The sequence below is a fragment of the Oryctolagus cuniculus genome, chromosome 20 (genome assembly GCF_964237555.1).
Source record: "Oryctolagus cuniculus chromosome 20, mOryCun1.1, whole genome shotgun sequence".
Taxonomy (NCBI): domain Eukaryota; kingdom Metazoa; phylum Chordata; class Mammalia; order Lagomorpha; family Leporidae; genus Oryctolagus; species Oryctolagus cuniculus.
In genome coordinates this window covers 4,300,991-4,327,890 of record NC_091451.1, presented here as the reverse complement: position 1 = coordinate 4,327,890, position 26,900 = coordinate 4,300,991, and the positions used below count along the sequence as shown (strand labels likewise).

The 26,900-nt window shown below is 38.2% G+C and overlaps 1 long non-coding RNA gene and 1 pseudogene across 2 annotated transcripts in view; one reads left to right on the top strand and one right to left on the bottom strand.

Moving 5' to 3' along the window:
• Positions 1–26,900, bottom strand: part of LOC127487056 (uncharacterized) — a 248,775-nt gene that overhangs the window by 30,018 nt on the left and 191,857 nt on the right. The gene's annotated exons all lie outside the window — the stretch shown is intronic.
• On the top strand, positions 23,171–25,565 carry LOC100344037 (eukaryotic translation initiation factor 2A-like; annotated as a pseudogene).

Below are 26,900 nucleotides of genomic sequence, written 5' to 3'. Positions count from 1 at the left end.
TACAAAAAATTCTCATATATATGGATTTCAATATAATCTATATCACAATATTTTCATGATAATGAGCTCAAAATTATATATATCATCTATAGAACATTGTCTAGCACATAGTAAACCAATAGGTACTAGGTGTTATTATTAGTATTGAAACAAAATACAGAAATATACTAGTCAATATGCTTGGAAACGTAAATTGACACCAAGAACTCTAATCTCAAATTGTTTACAAAAATAGTCTCATTTTTCTCACCATTGACTTTATATTGAATGAAATTAAGTTGGCAAACAAAAAAGCTGTCTGCACCTTAATGTTTATTGCAGCTCAATTCACAATGGCTAAGACCTGGAACCAACCTAAATGCCCATCTAAAGTAGACTGGATAAAGAAATTATGGGACATGTACTCTATAGAATACTATAGAGCAGTCAAAAACAACGAAATCCAGTCATTTGCCACAAAATGGAGGGATCTGGAAAACATCATGCTGAGTGAAATAAGCCAGTCCCAAAGGGACAAATATCATATGTTCTCCCTGATTGATGAGAACTGAGCACCAAAAAGGAAACCTGTTGAAGTGAAATGGACACTTTGAGAAACAGTAACTTGATCAGCCTTTGTCCTGACTGTTGATAAAATTTTTTTTTTCATTTTCAATTCTCTTATATACAGAAGATCAGTTTAGCATACATTAAGTAATGATTGATAAAAATCTTAATACTTTATCCCTTTTAGTATTTTTTATTCTACTTAATACTATTGGTTGAACTCTGTAATTAATACACAATTATTCTTAGGTGTTTAACTGAAAAGTGATCTCTGTTAAATATAAGAGTGGGAATAAGAGAGGGAGGAGATGTACAATTTGGGACATGCTCAATCGGACTTGCCCCAAATGGTAGAGTTAGAAATGTGCTAGGGGATTCCAATTCAATCCAATCAAGGTGGCATGTACCAATGCCATCTCACTAGTCCAAGAGATCAATTTCTATTCACAATTGATCATAATGATAGGATGAAGAGTCAAAGGGATCACCTAACAAGACTAGTGTCTGCAAATACTAACTGATAGGATCAAAAAGATTGAGAACGATCCAACATGGGAAGCAGGATACACAGCAGACTCATAGAATGGCAGATGTCCTAAACAACACTCTGGCCTCAGAATCAGTCCTTAAGGCATTCCGATCTGGCTGAAGAGCCCATGAGAGTATTTTAGGCATGGAAAGCCAAGACACTCTGGAAAAAAAAAAACCTATATGAAAGATTTTTGTGAGTGAGATCCCAGTGGAAAGAACAGGTCATCAAAGGAGGAGGTACCTTTCTCTGAAGGGAGGAGAGAACTTCCACTTTGACTATGACCTTGTCTAAGTAAGATCAGAGTTGGCGAACTCAAAAGGCTCCATAGCTTTGGCAACTCATGACAAGAGCCTAGGGTGATTACTGATGCCATACGCAAGAGTGTCAATTTGTTAAGGCAACAACAGGAGTCACTGTGCACTTACTCCTCATGTAGGATCTCTGTCTTAAATGTGCTGTACATTGTGATTTAATGCTATAACTAGTACTCAAACAGTATTTTACACTTTCTATTTCTGGGTGGGTGCAAACTGATGAAATCTTTACTTAATATATGCTAAATTGATCTTTTGTATTTAAAGAGAATTGAAAACGAATCTTGATGTGAATGGAAAGGGAGAGGGAGTAGGACAGGAGAGGGTTGCAGGTGGGAGGGAAGTTATGGGGGGGGAAGCCATTGTAATCCATCAGCTGTACTTTGAAATTTATATTCATTAAATAAAAGTTAAAAAAAAGAAAAACAAATAGGTAAGCAACATAAAATTTCAAGCAGGGTATCAGCCATCCAAATTACTGAAGGAGACAAATTATACTTCCTGAAGAAAAATGCTGAAAACAAAGGTTGCCAATATGTATACTGCATGTTCTGTCCTTTAATACATTTTTAACTATTTTATTTATTTATTTATTTATTTGACAGGTAGAGTTACAGACAGTGAGAGAGAGACAGAGAGAAAGGTCTTCCTTCCATTGGTTCACTCCCCAAATGGCCACAATGGCTGGAACTGCGCTGATCAAAGCCAGGAGCCAGGAGCTTCTTCCTGGTCTCCGATGTGGGTACAGGGGCCCAAGCACTTGGGCCATCTTCCAGTGCCTTCCCAGGCCACAGCAGAGGGCTGGACTGGAAGAGGAACATCCGGGACTAGAACCGATGCCCATATGGGATGCCAGTGCCGTAGGCAGCGGATTAATCTAGTGCACCACGGGGCCTGCCCCTTTAATATATTTTCTTGCATAAAAAGAGATCAAGGCTATTGCTTTCTTTTGATAACTAAAGAGATGCACAGTGCTGAAGAAAAGTGGCATATAGGACACCAGAGTTGACACAAAATCCCAGAAAACACAAATGACAAAAATTTATGAACTTCCTTCATGTTTCCTGAAATAGCAATGAATTAGGGCAATATAAAATTAGAAAATAAAAAAAAGTTGGGCCATTTTCTACTGCTTTCCCAGGCCATAGCAGAGAGCTGGATCAAAAGAGGAGCAGCCAGGACTAGAACTGGCACCCATATAGGATGCTGGTGCTTCAGGCCTGGGAGTCAACTGGCTGCACCACAGCACCAGCCCAGAAGGACCCAGCTCTTACTTCTGACTTCTGCTGGGGCTCTGCTGGAGAATTGAAAGCTAATGCAGAGTTGTAAACTACCTGCTTGTTTCCAGAACACAGAAAATCTGTAGGCAAAAACTAGGCAATTCACAGTTTCCAGATACTTAAAGAAATTAATTTCAAATTATTAGCTCATAACTGAACTAACCAAGCAGAAGCATTATGGACACACTTTATGAAGAATAAAGAATTAGTTCAGAAAAGTGGTTAACCAAACTGTAACAACAACCACAATAGGAACAAAAGCCTAGGGATGGGGGAGAATCTGACTTCCCATTTTACTTACCATTGTTATATTATTTAATGTCTGGTATTGAACAGAAGTATTATAAAAGATGCAGAAATACAATATAGATATAAGAATGCCCCCTGCACAAGAAAGTGAAAGTCAACAGAAGCTATCCCTGAGGAAGTCAAGAAGCTAAAGTTACTAGACAAATCAGTTATTTTAAATATATTCAAAGAACTAAAGAAATCTGTGTCTTCAAATTAATAATAAAGCATGATGTTAACGTTTCCATGTTTTCCAGAATATCAATGAAAAGATGCAAACTAAAGAACAATTGGCATTATCCAATCTAAAGAATAAAATAAAAGAATAAAGACAAATGAACAAAGCATAGATCTGTGGGACATCATCAAGCATACCAAGATACAAATGAGCATTCCATAAGAAAAAAGGAGAGAAAGAAGTAGAAAGAATATTTGAAGGAGTAATGGCTAAAAATCTCCCAAATTTGATGAAAAACACAAATCTAAACATCCAAGAAACAAAACAGTCTGCAAGTGAGATAAAGTCAAAGAGATCCACATTTAGAAAAAATTTAATCAAACTGCTAAAATATGAGAAAAATAGAATCTTGAAAGCACAAAGACAATACTGACTCTAATAAAATATGAGCTGGTTTTTCATTTCAAGCCATGGAGGCCAGAAAGCAATAGATGGCATATTCATCATAGTTAAAGGAAAAGACAGTCAACCAAGAATTCTACATCCAGCAAGATTATCCTGTAAGAATGTAGAAATTGACATAGTTTTATATTTTATTTTATTAAAACAAATTTCATGTATTTCATATATACAGTTTTGGAATGTAGTGACAATTCCCACCCTACTCCCCATCCGGCCCACATTTTCACCCATTCTTCTTCTTCCTCTCCTAATTCTTCTCTCAGTTCTAATAATGATCTACTTTTAGTTTACTTTATATTCATAAGTTAACCCTGCACTAAGTAAAGAGTTCAATAACTAGTAAGAAGAAAAAAAAAAGGAAATAACACTGTTTCTCACCGGTAGAGACAAGGGCTTTAGATGATCATTCTTATCTTTAACAGCCTGAGAAAATTTGTCATTAATAAACTAAATAAAAACACTAGTGAACAATATTACATAGACAAGCAGTATCAGTGTGTTTTTTCACTATAACTCCTCTTTTTCCAGCTGCATAAAAGATAACAAATCTGGAGCTGGCATTGTGGTGTAGCAGATAAAGCCACCAACTGCAGTGTCAGCATCCTATATGGGTGCCAGTTTGAGTCCTGGCTGCTCCTCCTCTGAGCCAGGTCTCTGCTATGGTCTAGGAAATCAGTAGAAGATGGCTCAAGTCCTTGGGTCCCTGAACCCACATGAGAGACCTGGAAGAAGCTCCTTGCTCCTGGCTTCAGAATGGCTCAGCTCCAGCCATTGTAACTATCTGGGGATTGAACCATCGGATGGGAGACCTCTCTCTCTCTGCCTCTGCCTCTTTGTAACGCCTTCAAATAAATAAATAAGTCTTAAGAAAATAAGAAATCTGTTTTTGTACACTTGATGAATAAGCATCAGTTTTAACAAACCCTTCAAAAACAAGCTGAGGAACACTTTTCACTAAAACAATGAGGCTGACATAATCTTTATATAAAAACCAAAGCTATCGAGTAAAATTAAAACAATATCACTTATTTTTATAAAGATTCTCCACAAAAATTTTAGCAAACATAATTAAGTAACGTCCAAAAAGGAATTATATATTATATATTAAATTGTACATATATGTATACAATGTACATAAATATATATATATATACACACACACACACACATATAATCCAAATGAAACATCTTGGAATTTAAGGATTATTCAACATAGGAAAATCAGCCAATGTAATACATAAAAACAGAAAAAAGAACAAAAATAACCCATGATCACCTCAAAAGACATAGAAAATTGTTAGACAAAATCCCACACTGTTGCATGATAAGAGCACTCAAACTAGGAAAAGCATCTTCCTCAAAATAACACACAGTAGTAAAAGTGACTACATTTTAAAGGATTACTCTGTTGAATTACATTGGCTTAAATATGTTTGTTTTCTCTACTGCATTGCTAGTTCTTGAAAACAGATGAAGGTTTTTCCAATTTTTATCCCCAATATAGAATACACAGTAATACATCAATGACTAAAGGCATCTGATAACTAAAACACGGCATTCTGCCTAACAAAGTATATAAGCCCTTTTGGCATAAAGTGTGGTTTAATTCTTACTATAATCTCTTCCACTTCTGATATGTTGTCACATGGGGGAATATAGGCAATAATAAACTTATGAAGATTATTCACCAAAAATTCCTTTTCAATTCACTCATCCCAACTATAAAAGAAATGGGAAATAAAGCTGCTAAATCTAATCTGAATCATTACATGCAATCTTAAAGAGTTAATTTTCACATGAGTAATAAAACCTCTGCCAGTTGCAGAGGAACTAAAGAGGAAGTAAAAATTTATTAAATTACAGTAAAATGAGATATATTTATGTTTAAAACATATCATGAAAAAGGAACAAGGATAAACACACTGGCATTTCTAATACATTTCTAAACAATAATGGAAAAAATTGTAGTTTTTTTGCAATAATTTTTACTTCTAGGTGCTAGTGCTATGTCATAATAGGCTGAACCTCCATCTGTGATGCCAGCATTCAATATAGGTGCCAGTTCATGTCCTGGCTGCTCCTCTTCTGATCCAGCTCTTTGTTTATTTCCTGGGATACCAGTGGACAATGGCCCAAGGGCTTGGTTCCTTGTACCTGCATGGGAGACCCAGAAGAAGTTCCTGGCTCCTGGCTTCAGATTTGCTCAGCTCTGACCTTTGGAGTAATTTGGGGAGTGAACCAGTGCATGGAAGTCCTTTCTCTTGGTCTGTTTCTCTCTCTGTCTGCAACTCTACCTCTCAACTAAACAAACAAATAAATAAATATTTTAAAAAAGAATATTAAGTTCTAAATGTTGGTACTCTCCAGCAGGCTTCATCAGAAAGCTCAATGCAAATGAAAAACTGAGCTAACTATCACATTCTAATTTAACAAAAATATAAAATGTAGTTACCAGTCCAAATGCTTTCTGTATAAATCTTCCCTCAATCCATGACATTCTCATCATACTATGAAAACATTTTGAAAGAAAAAAGTTTAGTCCAATAAGAATTGTAGAACAATAATAAAACAAATAAAACAAACAAGTAAAAAGCTAACTTAACCTAGCAAATCTAGCACAAAAAACTCATTTATTAAAAGGAAATTTCTTTCCAACCACGGATGTTATGGTCACATCACACAAAAATGAACTACAAAAAAATGTATAGGTAAAACAAGAACATTTTCTATAGATATCTAGGAGACAAGAAAATTTATTATACTGTTTGCCTTGAACAGACATTTTTCTCAGGTTCTACACTATCTTTGTTGAAGTCTTGTATATACATATAAATAAAGTTCTTCATCTAATTATTACTCAAACAAAATAGTGAGAGTCATATAACCAGGATAATATCTGAAAAGGGAACTGAAAACAGACAAACACTCAAAAAAAACTGTCCTCTCTTTTCCCTTCATTATTCCACATAATGTTTTTTTAATATATTCTTTTACTTACTTGAGAGGTAGCTACAGACAGAGAGAGGGAGAAAAACAGAGATAGAGGTCTTTCTTCTGCTGGATCACTCTCCAAATGGCCACAATGGCCAGAGCGGGTCTCCCAAGCAGGTGCAGGGTTCCAAGCACTTGGGTCATCTTCTACTGCTTTCGTAGCTGGGACTCGAAAAAGCACCAATATGGGATGCCAGCATAAAAGGCGGAGGATTAACCTACTGCACCATAGCACTGGCCCCAGATCCCAGGTAATATTAATAATGTATCAGTAAATAGCAATCACCTTTAAAGGTCTTTTGTTGAACAACTCTTCTGTGCCAAATGCAGTCAAGACACCTCCACAATTTCATTTTTCCTATCATTGTTCATATACAAAATTACAGATATTTATTTATTTATTAAAGACCTATTTTATTTATTTGAAAGACAGAATTACAGAGAGAAGTAGAGACAGAGAGAAAGGTCTTCCATCCACTGGTTCACTCCCCAGATGGCCACAATGGCTGAGCTTCACTGATCTGAAGCCAGGAGCCAGGAGCTTCTTCTGGGTCTCCTATGCAGGTACAGGGGCCCAAGGACTTGAGCCATCTTCTACTGCTATCCCAGGCCATCGCAGAGAGCTGGATCAGATGAGGAGCAGCTGGGACTAGAACCGGCGCTCATATGGGATGCCAGGGCTTCAGACCAGGGTGTTAACCTGCTGAGCCACAGCACTGGCCCCCAAAATTACAGATATTTAAACACAAAATTTTAGTATCAAACATATTTACAATAATATGCCTATTATTGAGAAAGATTTATACATTTCTCATATTCATGTGCCAGAAAAGAAATATTTGTTTCTCAAGATTTGCATATATTTATAAATATATGCCTATGATGACACAGCCATCTCACGCCTTGGAACTTACTCAAAGAAAATGAAATCAGCATATGAAAGATTTATCTGTACCTTCATGTTTAATGGAGTTCAATTCATAATAGCTAAAACATAGAACCAACCCAGATGTCTGTCAACTGAAGACTGCATAAAGAAATTATGGTATATGTACTATCATTAGTATAAAGTGGATGCAAGTGGAAATCATTATACTTAATGAAGTAATCCACTTCCCAAAAGACAAACATCATATGTTCTCCCTGGTCTGTGGTAACTAATAGAGTACCTGAAAGGTAGTCTGTAAAAGTGAAATTGTCACACTGAGACAGAATGCTTTTGAACAGCCCCTGTCTCAACTGTTGAGTGACAGTTGTTTTTGTTTGTTTGTTTGTTTTGACAGGCAGAGTGGACAGTGAGAGAGAGACAGAGAGAAAGGTCTTCCTTTGCCTTTGGTTCACCCTCCAATGGCCGGCGCAGCCAGTGCACTGCAGGTGGTGCACCGCGCTGATCCTATGGCAGGAGCCAGGTGCTTCTCCTGGTCTCCCATGGGGTGCAGGGCCCAAGCACTTGGGCCATCCTCCACTGTACTCCCTGGCCACAGCAGAGAGCTGGCCTGGAAGAGGTGCAACCGGGACAGAATTCGGCACCCCTACTGGGGCTAGAACCCGGGGTGCCGGCGCTGCAAGGCGGAGGATTAGCCTAGTGAGCCGCGGCACTGGCCTGAGGGAATGGCTGGAGGAAGAAGGATGGGAGTGTGAGCAGTAGGGAGGGTAGGGTGGAAAGAATCCATATTTCCTAAATATATATTTATTAAATACATGATTTTTATGCCTTAAATAAAATGTTTCTAGGTAAAAAAAAAGAACAACAGCAAAAAGTAATCTTTGGTATAAATAATAGATATCATTGAGATGGTAATGAATCACCACATATAAATCAAATAAGAAATGTCATACAGAATTGGTGTTTATATTTGTTGGTATTTATTTTTTAATCATGGAAAGTCTCCAAGGCAAATTTGTTTTAATTCATAGTTGCTAATTATTGGCAGCAGTAATTCACTCCTTGTAGTCTTCAGTTTTAACCAATAAATATTTTCTTCCTGGCAACATTTAATAATAAAGGATCTTCAATAACCCATTATGTACATGTGTTTAAGTAATGACTTAAATATAGTGAACTCTGGAGAAATCTGCTATCTGACATTGAAAATTTAGTGCTCTGACTTGCTGACAACTTGGTTTCTAGAAGTTACCTATGGGAGCAGTGCTGTGGCATAGTGGGTAAAGCCACCACCTGCAGTGTTGCCATTCCATATAGGCACCGTTGCGAGTCCCTGATGCTCCACTTCTGATCCAGTTCTCTTTTATTGCCTTAAAAAGCAGCAGAAGATGGCCCATGTAATGGATAAAGGCACCATCTGCAGTGCCTGCATCCTATATGGGTGCTGTTTTGAGTACCGGTTGCTCCACTTCCAATCCAAGTCTCTGCTATGGCCTGGGGAAGCAGAAGATGGCCCAAGTCCTTGGGCCCCTGCACTCACATGGGAGACCCAGAAGCTCCTGGCTCCTGACTTCAGATCAGCACAGCTCTAGCCAATGCAGCCAACTGGGGAGTGAACCAGCAGATGGAAGACCTCTCCCTTTCTCTCAGCCTTCCTTCTCTTTGTGTATCTCTGACTTTCAAATAAATAAATGAATCTTTAAAAATTGAGATGGCCCAAGTGTTTGGGCCCCTACAAACATGTGGGAGACATGGAAGAAGCTCCTGGTTTCAGATCAGCCCAGTTCTGTCCTTTGTGGACATTTGGGGAATGAACCAGTGGATGGAAGACCTTTCTCTCTGTCTCTCCCTCTATCTTTCTGTAACTCTACTTCTCAAACAAATAAGTAAAATCTTTTAAAATAGATGTTGGAAATTGTATATTATACCCACAAGAATGATACTGGAGCTTGTCTCTCACTTTTGAGTTATACACAAAAGAACAGGAAGCAAAAAGAAACCTAGACAAATGGGATTTCATCAAACTAAAGAGCTTCTGTACAGCAATGAAAAAATAAAGTGAAAAAGAACCTACATAATGGCTGAAAATATTTACAAACCTGTCACCTGAGAATGACCTAACAATCAAATACGTAACTCAATAGCAAAGTCACAAATCATTCTATTAAATTTGAAGAGTAGACATACTCAGAAATTATTACAAGGGAGACAGACTAATGACCAAGTACATACAAAAATATTCAATTTCACTAATCATAAGAGAAAAGGAAATCAAAATTATAATGAGATACTACCTTGTTCCAATTATACTGACTTACCAGGATGACAAAAGATAACAAGTGCTCAAATAATGGGGAAGAAATGAAACACTGGCACATTTCAGTTGAAATGTAAATTAGTAAATCCATTGTGGCAAAGAGAATATCAATTCCTCAAGAAGAAAAAGTGAAACTATAGAAAGCAGTGCTACTCCTGGATAATAGCTACAGGAAATTAAATCAATATAACTTCATAATACCCAAGAAATGAAAACAAATTAACTGCTTATCAAATGGTAAATGGTAAAGAAAATGAGGTACACACGCACAATGGAAAATTATTCAATGAAATAGAGTATTTTTATTTATTTTTTTAAGAATTAAAATTTCATAAGTACTACTTTAGGAATACAGTTATTATTCCCACCATATACACCCTCCCACCCACACTCCTATCCCTACACCTCCTCCTTGCTCTCTCCTTGCTAGTCCCATTCTCCATTAAGATTCAGTTTCAACTATGTACACGGAAGACTAACTCTATACTAAGTAAAGATTTCAACAATTTGCACACGCACAAACTGTTTGAGAACTAATTTTACAGTTAATTCTCAATATAACTCATTGAGGCCAGAGGTCCTGAATGGGAAGTTAGTGCACAGTGACTCCTGTTAATTTAACAGTTACCACTCATATACGATGTTAGTGACCACAGGTGGCACTTGACATGAACTGCCTAGGCTAAGGAAACCTTTTGAATCAACAAACCCCCCTAGTATTTGGACAAGGCCATAAACAAAGTGAAAATTCTCTCTCCCACTAGGGAGAAGTATATCTTTCTTTGACGGCCATGACTTTTCACTAGGACTCACTCACAGAGATCTTTGCAATGTCTTCACTTTAATTGCCTGAAAGGCTCTCACAAGCTTTTTTTTTACCAGATCATTTTTAATGTGTCTGTTGGTCATTTGGATTTCAAAATTTTGAAAAATATCTGTTTAAGTCCTTTGCCTGTTTTAATTATTTTGCCTGTTTGTTTTGTTTTTGTGGAGTTTCCTGACCTCTTGGTAGATTCTGGTCATTAATCTTTTATCAGTTGCACAGTTTGCAAATAATTTCTCCCATTCTGTTGTCTCTTCACTTTCCTGAGTGTTTCTTTTGCCGTACAGAAACTTCTCGATTTGATGTAAGCCCATTTGTTAATTTTGGCTTTGACTGCCTGCACCTCTGGGTTCTTTCCAAGAACTCTTTGCCTGTGCCAATATCTTGCAGTGTTTCCCCCAATGCTCTCTAATAATTTGATGGTGTCAGTCATATATTTGGATTTTTAATCCATGTTGTTAAGGCTTTCCACTGCATTTTTATTTGTTCTATTGAATTCTTAATTTCATTTTGATTTCTCTTTAAGTTGTAAAGTTGTGGAAATCCATGCTCTCCACAAAGGTCCACCATGTCCCTCTAATCTACGTACAGTTTCCTCTGCCATTTTCTCCCTAACTCTTCCTTGTGACTGCTCTCTCTCCGCTTTTTATAAAAATTTATTTCATTTCTTCTATGGATTTCAGTAGTTGTGCATTTCCTTCTGATTACTTCTATGTAATCTTATGATCAATTTTTTGAATTCCATTTCTTGCATTTCCTCCATCTCATAATCTTCATAATTTAGTATTGAGTGTTGTGTTCTTTTGGAGGTGTCATGTTGTCTTCCTTATGCTTGTTTCTTAAATGGTATGTTTGTTGTTCAGCATTTGTGGAGATACTTGTTGGTTTCTTGTTTTTCTGTTTTGGTGGCTTTTATCTTTGTGTTACTCCTCTGTATATATGTGGAATGTCTGCTTTCAATTTATATCCAGAGGTTTGTGCTGGGTGTGTCCAGAGAGCTCTGTTCAGTTCTCCAGGGTGAAGGGCTTGTCTAAGGTGACACACCTTGCCTTGGGGTTGTAAATCTCCATTTTTCTTTTAATCAGAAGAGAGGTTTATTCTGCTCAGCTGAGCTCCTCTCCTCAAAGGAGAACAGTGACTTAACGCTAGCCCCAGTGGGTATAATATTCATCTGCTCTGTCCCAAGGACCACTCAAAGGATCTGTGCAGTCCACTGTGTTAGTTCAGATTACCCAGAAATGTCTCTCTCCAGGAGACAAAGAAGCCCTCTGCATATGGAGTCTATCACAGTGACTTCCCAAAGTCAGCCACAACAAGAGTCCTCTCATGCAACCTTAGTTTTTTTTCACAGTCCAGGCACAGAAGCCCACAGTCATGAGTCCAGCCCCTTCTTAATTCTTCCCACCAGAGTGAGGAGTCTCCACTCAGCTAGTTGCTGGTTGTGGATTTGAGCTGGTGCAAGTGTTATGTATGTCCAAAATGGTGCCTGTTCCTTTAGATTTTTACAGAATGCCAATGCAAAGTTCTCAGGAGAGAGAAACATGTACCTGTCGCTCCCCCATTCGCGGAGGAATGACACTAGACCCTGAGCTGTTCTTTTTGCCTGGCTCTTCCCGGCTTAGCTGCTGGCCCCCCAACCTCCGTGGAGGGGCAGCACCCCCTGCTGCTTTCCCCCCCTTCCGCGGAGGAGCGGCACACCGCTGGCCGGCTCTCTCGGGGGGCTGCTCAGATGTTCCTCAGGTGTTCCTCAGATGTTCCTGGTGCATGTTGTCTCTCTCCTCCTTTATAGTCCTCTTCCACCAATCCCAACTCTGCTACACACACACCGAGCACTCTGCTCTCCTCCAATCAGGAGCAGGTTGAACTGGAGGCAGCTGTGTAGAAGTTGTTTGGTCTTTCTCTCAGCACCATATTGTGGGAGATCAGATGCATAGAATAAGTCTTAATTCCAGTAACTTAGTCTAGTCTCAGTTGCTCCCCACATGTACCTCCAGTTTTTTTTTTTTGTTTGTTTTTTTCTCCTCTAGTGTGGCCAGTACACTATCTCCAAGGGACTCCAAGACAGGTTCCCTCTGGGGTCTTTCTGCAGCTTTAGTGCCAGTGGCTTGGACTGCTGCATTATGGTCTCACCTCACATTCCAATGTTGGTGCATAGGCTCTTGGATGCTGAAGTCTTAAGTTGTGGAAATCCATGCTCTCCACAAAGGTCCACCATGTCCCTCTAATCTACGTACAGTTTCCTCTGCCATTTTTCTCCCTAACTCTTCCTTGTGACTGCTCTCTCTCCGCTTTTTATAAATTATCTTCTCCTGGACCAGAGCAGTAATCTCCCTCCCTGCTCCAACATCTTGGAATTCTTCCAAGTACATTTTAATCATTTCAACAATATGGATGGAAGTGAGGATCCTTATCATTTGAGAATGATGTGAAGCCCAGAAAGATGTAAGTGGATGTTCTCATTCATCTGTGGGATCTAACAAAGTTATTCTCAGAGTCACTGAGAGTACAATGATGGTTACTAAAAACTGAGGAGAGTAGGGTTGAGAAATGAATGGGAAAAAGTTGGTTAATAGGTACTAAGTTATAGTTAGGAGTAAGAAGTTCTGGTACTCTACTGCATGATACAATACAACAACTATAGATTATAATAACACATCGTACATTTTTCTAAAACAATTTAAAAGAAGGATTTTCAATGTTTTCACTATAATATGTCAAATGAATGGATGTTTACCCTGATTTGAACATTACATAATGTATATGTCAATAGAAAAACCACATTATGCCACATAAGTATATATACATTTATGTGTTAGTTAATAATTTTAGAATCATATAATCAAATTCAATACAATTTGTTTCATACTAGAACAGAATAAAGATATATATGTATGCATTTATTGTGAACATTATATGTAAGTATATGAATCCATATATATGTATAAGTATATATATTTAATATCCAAAATAATGAGGAAATACTTATATAATTGTAGTTCCATTTCTGCATCTAAAGAAATGCCTGATACTCAGAATTCCCTTATTCCACTCTCCAATGTGTGTTTCCTTTTTCTTTGGAAAGCTGCTGTGCTGATGATAATGGCTGTTTCCTTGGTGAAATAGCCCAAACATTTCAGAGTTGAATACTTTTTGACAAGAATTGCTAAATAAGTATAGCAATACAAAGACCCTTGGAAGTCGATCTTAAAGACATTTTAGTTAAACGGAGATCAGGAAATATGCTGGGTTGGTAGGCTGGTCACCCCACTGCACCAATGCCACCACTGTCCTCAATGACCTATCATATAGGTTTTCTTAAGCTATAAAATATGAAATACAGAATGCCAAACTATGAAATACAGCAAAAAGATTTCCAAAGTGGGAGTTCATATCATTGAACACCCACATCAAAATAAAAATTAAGGATCTGATGTATAAGGATGAATAAAGTAGATTTAAACATTTTATAGGGCTTCTAAAATATGTCAACACACTAAAATATTAGAAATATGATAAAGGAAATCAACTGAATGAATTTCTGAGAGCTTCATTTTATATTCAATGAATGCCAAGAAATAATTTTATGGGTACTGGATAGGAAATAAATATAAGACAAAATTTATTAAGAGAAAGATATTTGACAAGAAAATTAAAACATTGACAAATATTAACGAGTTGTAAGAAATAGATCCCAGGGGCCTACGCCATGGTGCACTGGGTGCACTGGGTTAATCCTCTGCCTGTAGCGTGGGCATCCCATATGGGCACTGATTCTAGTTCCAGTTGCTCTTCTTCCAGTCCAGCTCTCTGCTAAGACCTGGGATAGCAGTGGAAGATGGCCCAAGTGCTTGGGCCCCTGCACCCACATGGGAGACCAGGAGGAAGCACCTGGCTCCTGGCTTCAGATCAGTGTAGCTCCGGCCATTGTGGCCATTTGGGGTGTGAACCAATGGAAGGAAGACCTTTCTTTCTGTCTTTTTCACTGTCTGTAACTCTACCTGTCAAATAAATAAATAAAATCTTCAAAAATAAACAGATTCCAGTGTAAACTAACAATCAGAACAACTTTAGTAACTTTAGTATGAAAGTGTATCATGCTTGCGCTCATAATTTGATACATGTGTAAAATATGTCACCACTATCTTTTGTTTTGTATAATCACTTTGTTGAATATTCTAATTTTAAAAATTAAGATAGTTTCACAAAGAGTAAAGAAGCAAACCAAAAATACAAAGAGAAAACAGGCAAGAAATCTATTCCATCAAAAAAAAAAAAAAAAAAAAGAGGAGAAAAAACATTCTAATAAAACAAGGTATAGAAAGCAATACACTTATAATCATGAATACAATAAGAAAACATGAGCTTCATTAACAGGCGTGGTGGTGCAGTGGGTTAAGCTTCTGCGTGGGACACTAGCATCCTGTATAAGAGTGCTTGGTTTGAGTCCCAGAAACACCATTCCTCTGATGCACTTTCTTGTAACTGATCATGAAAGGCAGCAAACAATGCTCAAATTCTTGGCTTTCTTCCACCCACTCAGGAGAACTGAATGGAGTTTCTGAATCCTGGCATCTGCCTGGCAGATCCCTGGCTACTGCAGGTATACCAGGGGTCAAACTAGCATGTATATATATATATATATATATATATATATATATATGTCACTCTTTTAACTAATTAAATCCTTTAAAAACTATAAGAGATCATCAGAAATAATGAAAACCAAATATAGCTATACAAATGCCATAAGAGATGCAACAGAAGCACATTATAAAAGATTAAGTATATACAGACATTTTTAATTTTTATGACTTTTTTTGAAAATATGAACAAAATTCTGTCATCATTCTATTACAAAAAAGTTACCAAAAAGATATGCATACCCAACTCTTGAATAATCAAAAAGACAAAAATTCTGAGACCAAATATTATAATAATTAAATTACATTGATTTAATTTAACCTCATCCATCCTAGGAAGAAAGAAAACATAGCTTATCCCTATCCACAGTCATACTAGACTGGGTTGTGGATTAGATCAGTGTTCCCAAGGTGGGCAGCACATCATGGCTGTTGTGCATTCTGGGAACCAAAAGTCCCTCCCTTTTCAGTCTGCTTGAAACAGTGGTGGTGGGGCCAGAATCCTACTCTAATGGCACTCACAGGGGTTTACCAAGGAGCTTGGATCCTGACTGGTGTCCCAGGCCCGTGAGCCACGAAGGCCTCTCTCTTGCGGGGCTGGGGCTCAGAAGGGACCCTGCAGCCAGGCTGGGTCCCCTTTGTTCCTCTCCATTCCATAGCTCTGGATGCTTTCTCCTCCACATTCCACAGCCAGGAAATGTCTTGGTCTGCCTCTGGACCATGGCAGCCTGCCTTGGTCTCAGCAGCAGCCTTGTCAGCTTCCCAGCAGTCCTGTGCTTTCTCCTTCAGAAAACCCATCAGTGATGCATGGATGGTCCTGAGCATTACAGCACGGGCAGGGATGGACTCCACACACAGGTAATTCCCACACTAGAATGGGAAACATTCAGCCAGCACCTCCATGTAGTAGAAAAGGAGAAGAGAAGACAGCAGGAGAGATTGTGAACCCTTTCTCGTTGCTTTTTCAGCTGACAATGGGACTAGTGGTGTGGGACCCTGGGAGCCTGCATCCCTCTTCTGCCCCACTGATGGCTGCACCCAACTCAGGTATTCATCCATCAGCCTGTAGAGCCCTGTGGCCTCAGAAGAGGGTCCAGGAGCAATGGTTCTGGAACTCAGCAGATGTTTTCAGCTCTGCTGAGTTTTTCAGGAGGGCATGGGCAGCCATTCTGGAGGCCATGCAACCACCATGGCACATTATCGCTACCTCTTCACCAGCAGCAATGCAGAGTCCAGCAACTGCGGGTACCATGGCAGCATGGCCAGCAGCGCTTGGATCTTCCTCCCCTTGCCCTTGACTGGGTCCCAGACCTTCATTTGGAGTGAGTCCATGGTTCTGGTCAGTAGTAAGATTTCCAGGCACTTACTGATAGCCTTGGAGGCAAAGCCATGATTAAAATGCAGATCTGCAAAAACCCTTTCCAGGACTTTCGGATGCTGGGTGACTCCCAAATGTACAGAGTCAACTCTACTCTGGGCCTTATTGCACTGAAGCTTGTGACACGGTCCCATGCCAAGCCATCCCTCAACGCTTGTGCACGGGTGACCCATGCAGTGCCCTGGGCCACGACAGCATTGTGGGTCAGGAACCCGGCAGACAGGAGCTGAAGACACTAAGGTTGTCATAGCATCCATGCTCTGAGATTTGATCTCACTGGCATGGGTATGGCTTAGGCATGGCTGCCTCCAAGCAGATCAAGGCAGCTGCAGGGCACCATGATCTTGCCAGGTGCTGCCAGCAAATTCCCCGGGTGCAGGAAGTGGGTGCTGCAGGCCTGGTCCATGAGACTCCCTGCTCCTGCTCCTTGTCCAGGCCTGCTCCTGCCACTGGCCTCATTGCCAGTGGCTGTTTCCTGAAGCAGATTCACTGTAAGGAATGGCGCTTTGTTTGCTGCAGACATTGTTAAGTTCAAAGAACCTGAGCAACTAAAATGGTGAAACCCTCCCGACTCAGGAAGAGGTAGCACTCTCTTGTGCTTTTCATCCCTTTCTTGAAGATGTCTCCCAGACTTGTTTCCTTTGAACAAGATAAGATTCCTTTTTTTTTTTTTTGCTACATTTTATGTTTTCAGATGGGATTGTAGCTTTTGTTTTACAAATACATGGCTCCTGGCAAGAGCTAGTAGTGGGAGAATTGGAGATTGGTAAGATCCTTTCCCATGCTAATTTAGTAAAGTAGAAATCAACAGGAAGGCAGATGTCAGTTAAAGAGTTTGACTGAAAATATTTTATTTTCCAAATGTAAGAAGATTATTTGTTTATCTTCAGTAAAAGAACAACCAGTTGACTCAAGCAGATACAGTGCTTGTAACTCTCTAGATCTCAAGTGGTGGATTCGGTATTCATTTGTTGTGCTTCTATCTCAACATATCAACTATAATCTTTTGTATCCATTATTAAATAAGAATGTAAAATGAACTCAACGAGAGGACAGTTAGTTTAGATGTTTGGTCTTTACAAAAGAGAAATAAGTACAAGAAAAGTAAGCATTACCTGCTGAAAGTATATATTTATTATTCATGAATGATCCAAAACTTGAAAGACCATATTTTTTATATAACCACATATGTGAATTACCACTTAGGAACTTGGAGTAAAAAGGAAAGTTATATATTTATGTTAAAAATTCACATAAAAGTACTGTCGTGAGCACCTACTGCCATGTAGCTCAACAGTAGCAAGTGCGACATACGACTTATCAGTCACAGGGAAGAAAGGGACACCAGGACACAATACTATTTTTCCAACGAGAGATTTTATTATTCACACACCGGGACACACCAGGGGTTTTTTATCACACCACTCATCAGCATGCCCATTGAGGTCAATACTCTTATTAGTATCAATATACTTATCAATCTGTCCTCTTTAATACACTTATCACTAAACTTAACACTACTATTTAAGGTGACTTAAATGGTTAACTACTTAACCACTTAACTACCTGACTTAACCACTTAACTACTTAACTACATCTACTCAATCTTAACAATATCACTTGTCTGCCAGGCCATCAATATTATACCACAAGTCATAACAAACACTATTAAAATAACCTTAAGTACTATCACAATGAACACTACAAGCACAGCAAAAGAGTGATAACATTGGTTTGCTACGTATCTAGGCTCGCATCACTGTCACGAATGTGCTTCTCCTGCGGGGAGTGTCCAGTGTCCAGAGTTCAGTGTCCCAGCAGGGACAGAACTCGGACCAGTCACTTATAGGAGGGAAGTCGTGGCAAGGTTATCACTCTGGGCAGTAGGCTCAAGGTTCCAGGCGGATGGCAGGCGAGAAGTTGGAGAGGTCCCCTGCTGAGAGGCCTGGCCCAGCTCTGCGGGCTCTGCGGTCAACTCTAGCAGCAGGCTGATAAGGACTCCAGGCGAGGGGGTGAGGTGGCAGCTCCACTGGTCAGACAGCAGCTGGGCAGCAACGCAGCAGCTCCAGATGGCCTCTTGATCCCGTCGTCACCTTTCGCCACGCAGCAAAAGCTAGGAGGCTGGCTCTTTGACTCTACGTGTGAGGAGATCCAGAGGTTCGCTCACACTGGGCCACGCACACACACACACACTCACACAGACAGTGGTGTTACAGCTCAGGGACAGATCTGCAGGTCGGCTTGTGCTGCTACCTGCTCCGTGCGGAGTAGCAGGCTGCCCCTTCAGCTCCAGATGTGTGGAGATCCAGAGGTTCACACACACCGGGCCATGGTCCCTGAGAGGATGAAGAGTGGTGCAAGGGCTCCCTTTCTATCCTCATTTTCGGCAGTTCTCCAGCTTGCCATCCTCCAACTTGTCCAATCAATGCTGGTTCCTCCTTGCTTATGTTTGAACTGTCCAGTCAGCGTGGGTAGGAGGGTATTGTCCATAGCACACTGCTATCTGACTGACCAGAGATGTCTGTTTGGTATGAATGGGAGTGTCTCCCTAAAAGTCATTAGGCATTGCCTTAGCTCCTGACTTATAACTCCACTTTACTTTTAATTTGTGGCTAGTGATAACTTCTTAACTCAATGTTTTACTGTGTTTCTACAGTTCATCTCCTCTTCAGGTAAGCGGTGATCTTTTTGAGATTCCTGTGGGATTCCCCACAAGTACATAATTGTCTTTTTCAAGTACTCACCATACCTTACTACAGAAGAAGGACTAAGGCCATAGAAGTACAAATATATAAAACACACTGAAATATCAAATATTTTTATCTAAGCTCAAGCAAAGCATATAATGAACTGCAATGATTTTCATACTATTTGACTCAAAAAACATAAACAGCTTAACAGCTGCAAAAATCTTGAAAATATGAAATTTATTTGGTAAGATAATGTATTTCATTAATTTCATTTATTTTATTCTGGCTCTCATATTTCTAAGAATTTTATTTCATGATTACCAAGTTGTAAATTAAGCTAGAATGAATGCATGACAATATCTGTATCTAGAGACATTTGTAATTTGTACTCTGAAATTCTGAACAAGTTAAAGGGATTTAAATAATCAAAAAAAAAAAAAAAAAAACTAAAGGAAGGGCCTAGTGGTGGAGCAGGTACAGCCACCATTTGTGATGCCAGGATACCCTATGGATGCCAGTTTGTGTCCTGGCTGCTCTCTTCTGATCCAACTCCCTGCTAATGGCCTAAGAAAGAAGATAAACGTTGCCCAGGTGTTGGGATTCTGCCACACATGCAAAAGACCCCGAGGAAGCTCTTGGCTCTTGTCTTCAGCCTGGTCCATCCCTGGTCATTGAGTCCATTAGAGAAGTAAATCAGCAGGTGGAAGCTTTCTCTCTTTTTGTGTCTCTCCCTCTCTCTGCAACTTTCAAGTAAATAGATAAATAGACCCTAATAAAAAGGATACAATGACCAACAGTTATTTTTTCCAATCATATATATATAATGCTTTATTAAAAAACATTATCAGAGTTGGAAATATGAGGTTAATTTTATTCTCATACACTATTGGTAAATGAAATGAATACATTCCTTCAGATGGTAATTTAGTAAGATATATTCAAATTTGAAACATAGCATCCTTTTTATCTTGTAAGAATTTCACTGGACTTAGATCCTTCACAAAATATTGGATATTGTGAAATCATGTAAACACCTATGATAAGAACATTTCTAATGTATTAAATGTATCATATATAAAGCATAATGGGAGTAGTTCCTACAAAATAACAGACTATTTATGAGATTTCTGGGTTTTGTTTCCAATGCACAAATGCTCAAATGATAGACATTTAAATTAATTTATTGAGGGCTTGACTACAATGTTACATACTGTTCAAATTTTTTTCTGAATGTTGGCTAAAACCTATTAAAACATATTCAAAGATTTTTATCTTAACCTAGTGTTGGCAAACTTTTCTATACAGAGTCAAGTAGAAATTATTTTAGACTTTATGGACCATAATATCTTTGCTGTCATCTAAAATATGTGTAAGCTGTAGGTAAATAGATGGAGTTGTATTCCAATAAAACTATTCACAAAAACAGAAAGGAGCTGGATTTAGCCCACAGAAACTACTAACACACTGAACCATACTTTTCAGAATATCATGCATACATGCCATTACTCATTTTAAAGATATTGTATTCCAGTGCTTGTCGCACCATTATATAAAGAGGCAATAAAAATAAAACTTTCAGGGCCGGCACTGTGGCATAGCAGGTAAAACCGCTGCCTGTAGTGCCAGCATCCCACATGGGCACTTGTTTGAGTCCCCAATAATCCACAATTCTAACACTTGCCTACAACTTGGGTACTGACTAATAATATACACTGGTGACAGTTATAAAATCAAATAAAAATCAATGAAAAGTAATGTTCATATCACTGTATAAATCATGATTAGACTAGAACTGAGCAATTTGGTAGGAATAATTACCAAGTGGCAACTAAACAAAGAGATTTATTGGAAATAGTCTTTATAATCATATTTTTAAAATGATTGTACAGGAACTTAAGATAAGATAATGTCCCTTTACAGGGCAATCCTCACAGAAAGATTTCCTCATGTAAAATTATGCTATTGAAAATGTCAACAGTAGTGATATATTTGGAGTTCTTTAAAAACTTCCAAACAGCAAAAAATTGTGTAATTCTGATAGCATGAAACAGTACATTGGTGTTAGACAATTCGGAGATACTATGTACAGGGAAGATTCCAAGATAACTTAGAAAATTTCCATGGGGCTGATAAACCTACAATGAAAAAGCCACATACTCAAAGTTCAAGAACCAGGATACCTAATAATTGAAATTTTATCAGGTGATAGCATGAAATTCAGAGGCAAAATAAAAAAGGAATTTAAATGCTATGGTGACAATGATATTGTGGCAAATGTAAGTGGATAGAGTAATGTAAAAAATTAGTGTCAAGAAAATGTGAGAAAAAATTTTAGTGAATAATTATTCATTAATATTACATGTGAAAACCATATAAAATTTGCAGAAACTAAAATCCAGAAAAGATAAATTCCTTTCAATAGTGATTTTTTAAACTTTTAGTTAATAAATATAAATTTCCAAAGTACAACTTTTGAATTATAGCGGCTTTTCCCCATAATCTCCCTCCCACCTGCAACCATCCCATCTCCCACTCCCTCTCCCATCATTCATTTTCAATTATCTTTTTATACAGAAGATCAACTTAGTATATACTAAGTAAAGATTTCAACAGACTGCATCCACAAAGACACACAAAGTATATAGTACTGTTTGGGGAGTAGTTTTACTGTTAATTTGCACAGTACAACACATTAAGGACAGAGGTCCCACATGGGGAGCAGGTGCACAGTGACTCCTGTTATTGATTTAACAATTGACACTCTTATTTATGACATCAGTAATCACCCGAGGCTCTTGTCATGAGCTGCCAAGCCTATGGAAGCCTCGATACTAAAATAAGGACATATAAGATCATTTCTTAAAAAATAGTCCATTGAAGCCTCTTTAAAATGAAAAATAAAGGGAAAATGAATGCAAATAAGACAAAAATTTTGAAAATTACCAGATAAGCATTGATGGAAAGATATTTGTATCTAAACCCTTAAAAATTAAAATTAAAATTTTATAGTTCTATGAAATTCCAGAAAAGCTAAAAAAAATCCTCTGGGAACTGAGAAAGATTGTGTCAAGATGGCCTGAGAATTTGGGGCATGAAACAGTTGCAAAGAGAATTCAAATAATTTCCATCATGTTGACATCATAAGAAAAAGTCACCCAAGTAGGATATTTATGATATAAACAGATCACACTAGTGAACAAAGATAATAATTAAAACAAAGTACATTATATCATATGAATTACAATTTGATGATTGTAATTAGAATATAGGATAAATAATAGAGTAGACATAACGGGATTTGGTGAACAATAATCCAGAAAATATTTTTACCATGAGAAAAATTTTAAAATCAAGGAAGGTAAATCAAGGAATATTTTGGTGCCTTAATTCTTTATTCATTCACTCATTGGTCAACTTTTGGCTTATTTTCATTGTTTCTACAGAAGTAAAAAGTGAATGTTCTTGTGCATAGATCTCTATTCACAATCCTGATAATTTTAGCTTCTTTCTTTTTCTAAAAGTTTATTTATGTTATACAAGTTCCATGTATTTCATATATACTGATTTAAAAATACAGTGATACTTCTCACCTTAAACTTCCTCTTGCCCATGTCTCACCCTTCTTCCTCCTCCCTCTCCCATTTCCACTGTTATTTTTCTACAAAGATCTACTTTCAGTTTAATTAGTGTTTGTAAAGTTAGCCCTAAATTAAGAGTGCTCTACAAATAGTATAAGAGAAATTGAAAAGAAAACATAAAGAAGTTTCATCAAATTGAAGGAATCACAATGAAAAAGATAACCAGGATTAGCTACAGTTTTCTATACTAGGATCAGCATACACTACATCACGATGTACATATGTTATAGAAATAAAACATAAAGATTAAGAGTAATGTGCATGTTAGGATATAACCCATATTCTGATTACTGGACGTGACAGCAATAATGTAGGGGCAATAAAAGCATAACAAGCATATACAACAGAATTGGGTCAACCAACATGTATTAAATTTGCATTACACTTGAGAAATAAATCAACAATAGTAAGTAATGAAAATATAGGGACAAAATGGTGGCATCTATGCTGATTTTGACAGGGAATTTGGGAAAAATTGCAAAGTCTACACTTTTAGTAAGGATGGGACCTTGTTTGCCTGGTGCAGTGGAGAAAAACGTAAACAATATCAGTGTCACTAACAAGGGACAACTGCACTCCTTCAACCTCCCAAAGTTTGCCTTGAATTCTCGCTAAAAAACACTGTTCTAGCAACATGGCAACCTTACACTAATTCTAAAGATGGTGTAGCTGGGACACCCAATCTTCAACTTTATGACTTGAAAACTGGGACGTGTTTGAATTCTTTCATCCAGAAAAAAATGCAAAATTGGTGTCCATCCTGGTCAGAAGATGAAAGTATTTGTGCCTGAAAATTTTTTTTTTGACAGGCAGAATGGACAGTGAGAGAGAGAGAGACAAAGAGAAAGGTCTTCCTTTACTGTTGGTTCACCCCCCAATGGCCACTGCAGCCAGCGCACCACGCTGATCTGAAGCCAAGAGCCAGGTGCTTCTCCTGGTCTCCCATGCAGGTGCAGGGCCCAAGCAGTTGAGCCATCCTCCACTGCACTCCTGGGCCACAGCAGAGAGCTGGACTGGAAGAAGAGCAACCGGGACAGAATCTGTTGCCCCACCGGGACTAGAACCAGTGGTGCTGGCCCCACAGGTGGAGGATTAGCCTAATGAGCCGCAGTGCTGGCCTGTGCCTGAAATGTTAACAATGAAGTTCACTTCTTTGAAAAGAACAATTTCAACATAATTGCAAATAAATTACATTTGCAGAAAATTAATGATTTGGTGTTATTACCTGGACCCCAGCCATACAAGGTGGCTGTCTATGTTCCAGGAAGCAAAGGTGCACCTTCGTATGTTAGAGTGTATCAGTACCCCAACTTTGGTGGACCTCATGCAGCTTTAGCCAATAAAAGTTTCTTTAAGGCTGATAAGGTTACAATGCTATGGAATAAAAAAGCTACTGCGGTCTTGGTAATAGCTAGTAGAGACATTGATAAGACAGGAGCTTCCTATTATGGGGAACAGATGTTGCATTACATTGCAACAAATGGAGAAAGTGCCATAGTGCAACTACCGAAAGGTGGCCCTATTTATGACGTAGTTTGGAAGTATAGTTCTTCTGAATTTTGTGCTGTTTATGGTTTTAAGCCTGCCAAAGCAACACTTTTCAACTTGAAATGTGATCCTGTGTTTGATTTTGGAACTGGTCCTCAGAATGCAGGCTACTACAGCCCTCAAGGACATATATTAGTACTAGCTGGATTGGGAAATCTGAGAGGACAAATGGAAGTATGGGATGTTAAAAACTACAAGCTTATTTCTAAACCAGTGGCTTCTGATTCTACATATTTTGCTGCATGCCTAGATGGTGAGCATATTTTAACAGCCACATGTGCTCCCAGGTTACGTGTTAATAATGGGTATGGGATTTGGCACTATGCTGGCTCTGTATTGCACAAGTATGATGTGCCCTCAAGTGGAGACCTATGGCTGGTTTCATGGCAGCCATTTTTGGATGGAATATTTCCAGCAAAAGCAGTAACTTACCAAGCAGTTCCAAGTGAAGGAACCTAAAGTTGCAACTGTGTATAGACCCCCTGCTTTAAGAAACAAGCAAGTCATCAATTCCAAGCTGCATGAAGAGGAGCCACCTCAGAATATGAAACCACAATCAGGAAATGATAAGCACCCATCAAAAACAACCCTTAAAAATCAAAGGAAGCACGAAGCTAAGAACGCTGCAAAGTAGGAAGAAAGAAGTGACAAAAGTCCAGATTTGCCCTCTACTCCTGTGCCACAAAACACACCATGAAACATTACCTCTCAGTCAACTTCTAGAGACCCTGAGGTAGACAAAAAAAATCAAGGACCTAAAGTAGAAACTGAAAGCAATTGAACAACTGAAAGGACAAGCAGCAAGTGGAAAACAGCTAGAAAAAAGTCAGTTGGACAAAATTCAAAAAGAGACAGCCCTTCTTCAGGAGCTGGAAGATGTGGAATTGGGTGTTTAAGGAGTCATCGAAGACAAGCTGCTCACCAGAAGTCACTGTGAACACCTCTTGTGTTAAACCAGGTGGTGTACATGGAGCACCTGTGTGCCCACATTTATTGTGGCTCTACTATGTTAATCATTCATGCAAGATTCCACACACACTAGAAATTATTTAATAATGTGTATTAAATTAACTTACATTCTGCATCCTGTATCATGTCAATATTCAATGCAGAAAGATACATGAATTTTTCAGCTAAGTTTAGTGACTGAAAGACAAATTTTTTATATTAGGGAGCAGCATTTACCATATAAATGAATAAAGACAGTATAAATTTAAAAAAAGAAAGGAAAATATGCCATTTATCAAAAAACACCCTTAAATGAAAGATACTTGCGTCTACAGCTGCACTTTAAAAATGATCAACAATCAAAGATTTATTTACAATAACAAAATCCACCATTGTTAAAAGTATATTATCTAGAAAAGGAGAATGAGAATATGACCCAAAAGTGCTTTTGAGGAACTATATACATAAATGGCCAACAAAATTAACAACATTTTAGTATATTGATGATCTTCCAATATAAAATCCAAGCAACATATGCATAGGTTTAGGTCTAGGATCAGCTTTCATTAGACTACTAATCATTACACAGGTGATAAGAATACATTCAAAGACAAAACAAGATATACAAAGAAGTGTATTGGTTAAAATATAAATTATACTTTCGATATTGTGAGTAGAATTCAATTGATAGTTACAATAATAATGTGACAAGCACATTTAAGAGATTTTTGTGAATAACAGCCCGTGCTTACATATATATATAGTTTATTTTTATATATTTCTATATAGAACAACATTTTAAAATGTATATATATAAAATTTATTATCTTGTTTTTTCTTTTTTTTTATAGGCAGAGTGGACAGTGAGAGATAGACAGAGAGAAAGGTCTTCCTTTGTCATTGGTTCACCCTCCAATGGACGCTACAGCCAGTGCAGCAGCTGGTGCACCATGCGGGTGCAGGGCCCAAGCACCTGGGCCATCCTCCACTGCCTTCCTGGGCCACAGCAGAGAGCCGGACTGGAAGAGGAACAACCGGGACAGAATCCGGCACTCCCACTGGGACTAGAACCAGGGGTGCCAGCACCCCAGGCAGAGGATTAGCCTATTGAGCCATGGCACCAGCCAATTTATTATCTAAAAAGCACAGTTTAGATTTCCATAATAATCTAGTCATTATACTGGTCATTACAAGAATGGGGAGCAAGGCACCAGCTGTAGCTGATAGTTTGTTTCTCCCTCTCTACCAACCTCTAAAATTAGATAAACATATATAATTCTGAGATCAAAATCACATCAAGATCCTGCCACTTACCCACATAATTGTCATGAAATGTGCCAATATCTAAAAACATAATGGAATATTTGAATAATCAAAAACTGAATAATCAATGATTTAGAGTTCTATAAAAATCTGCAAGTTATATATATATATACGCATA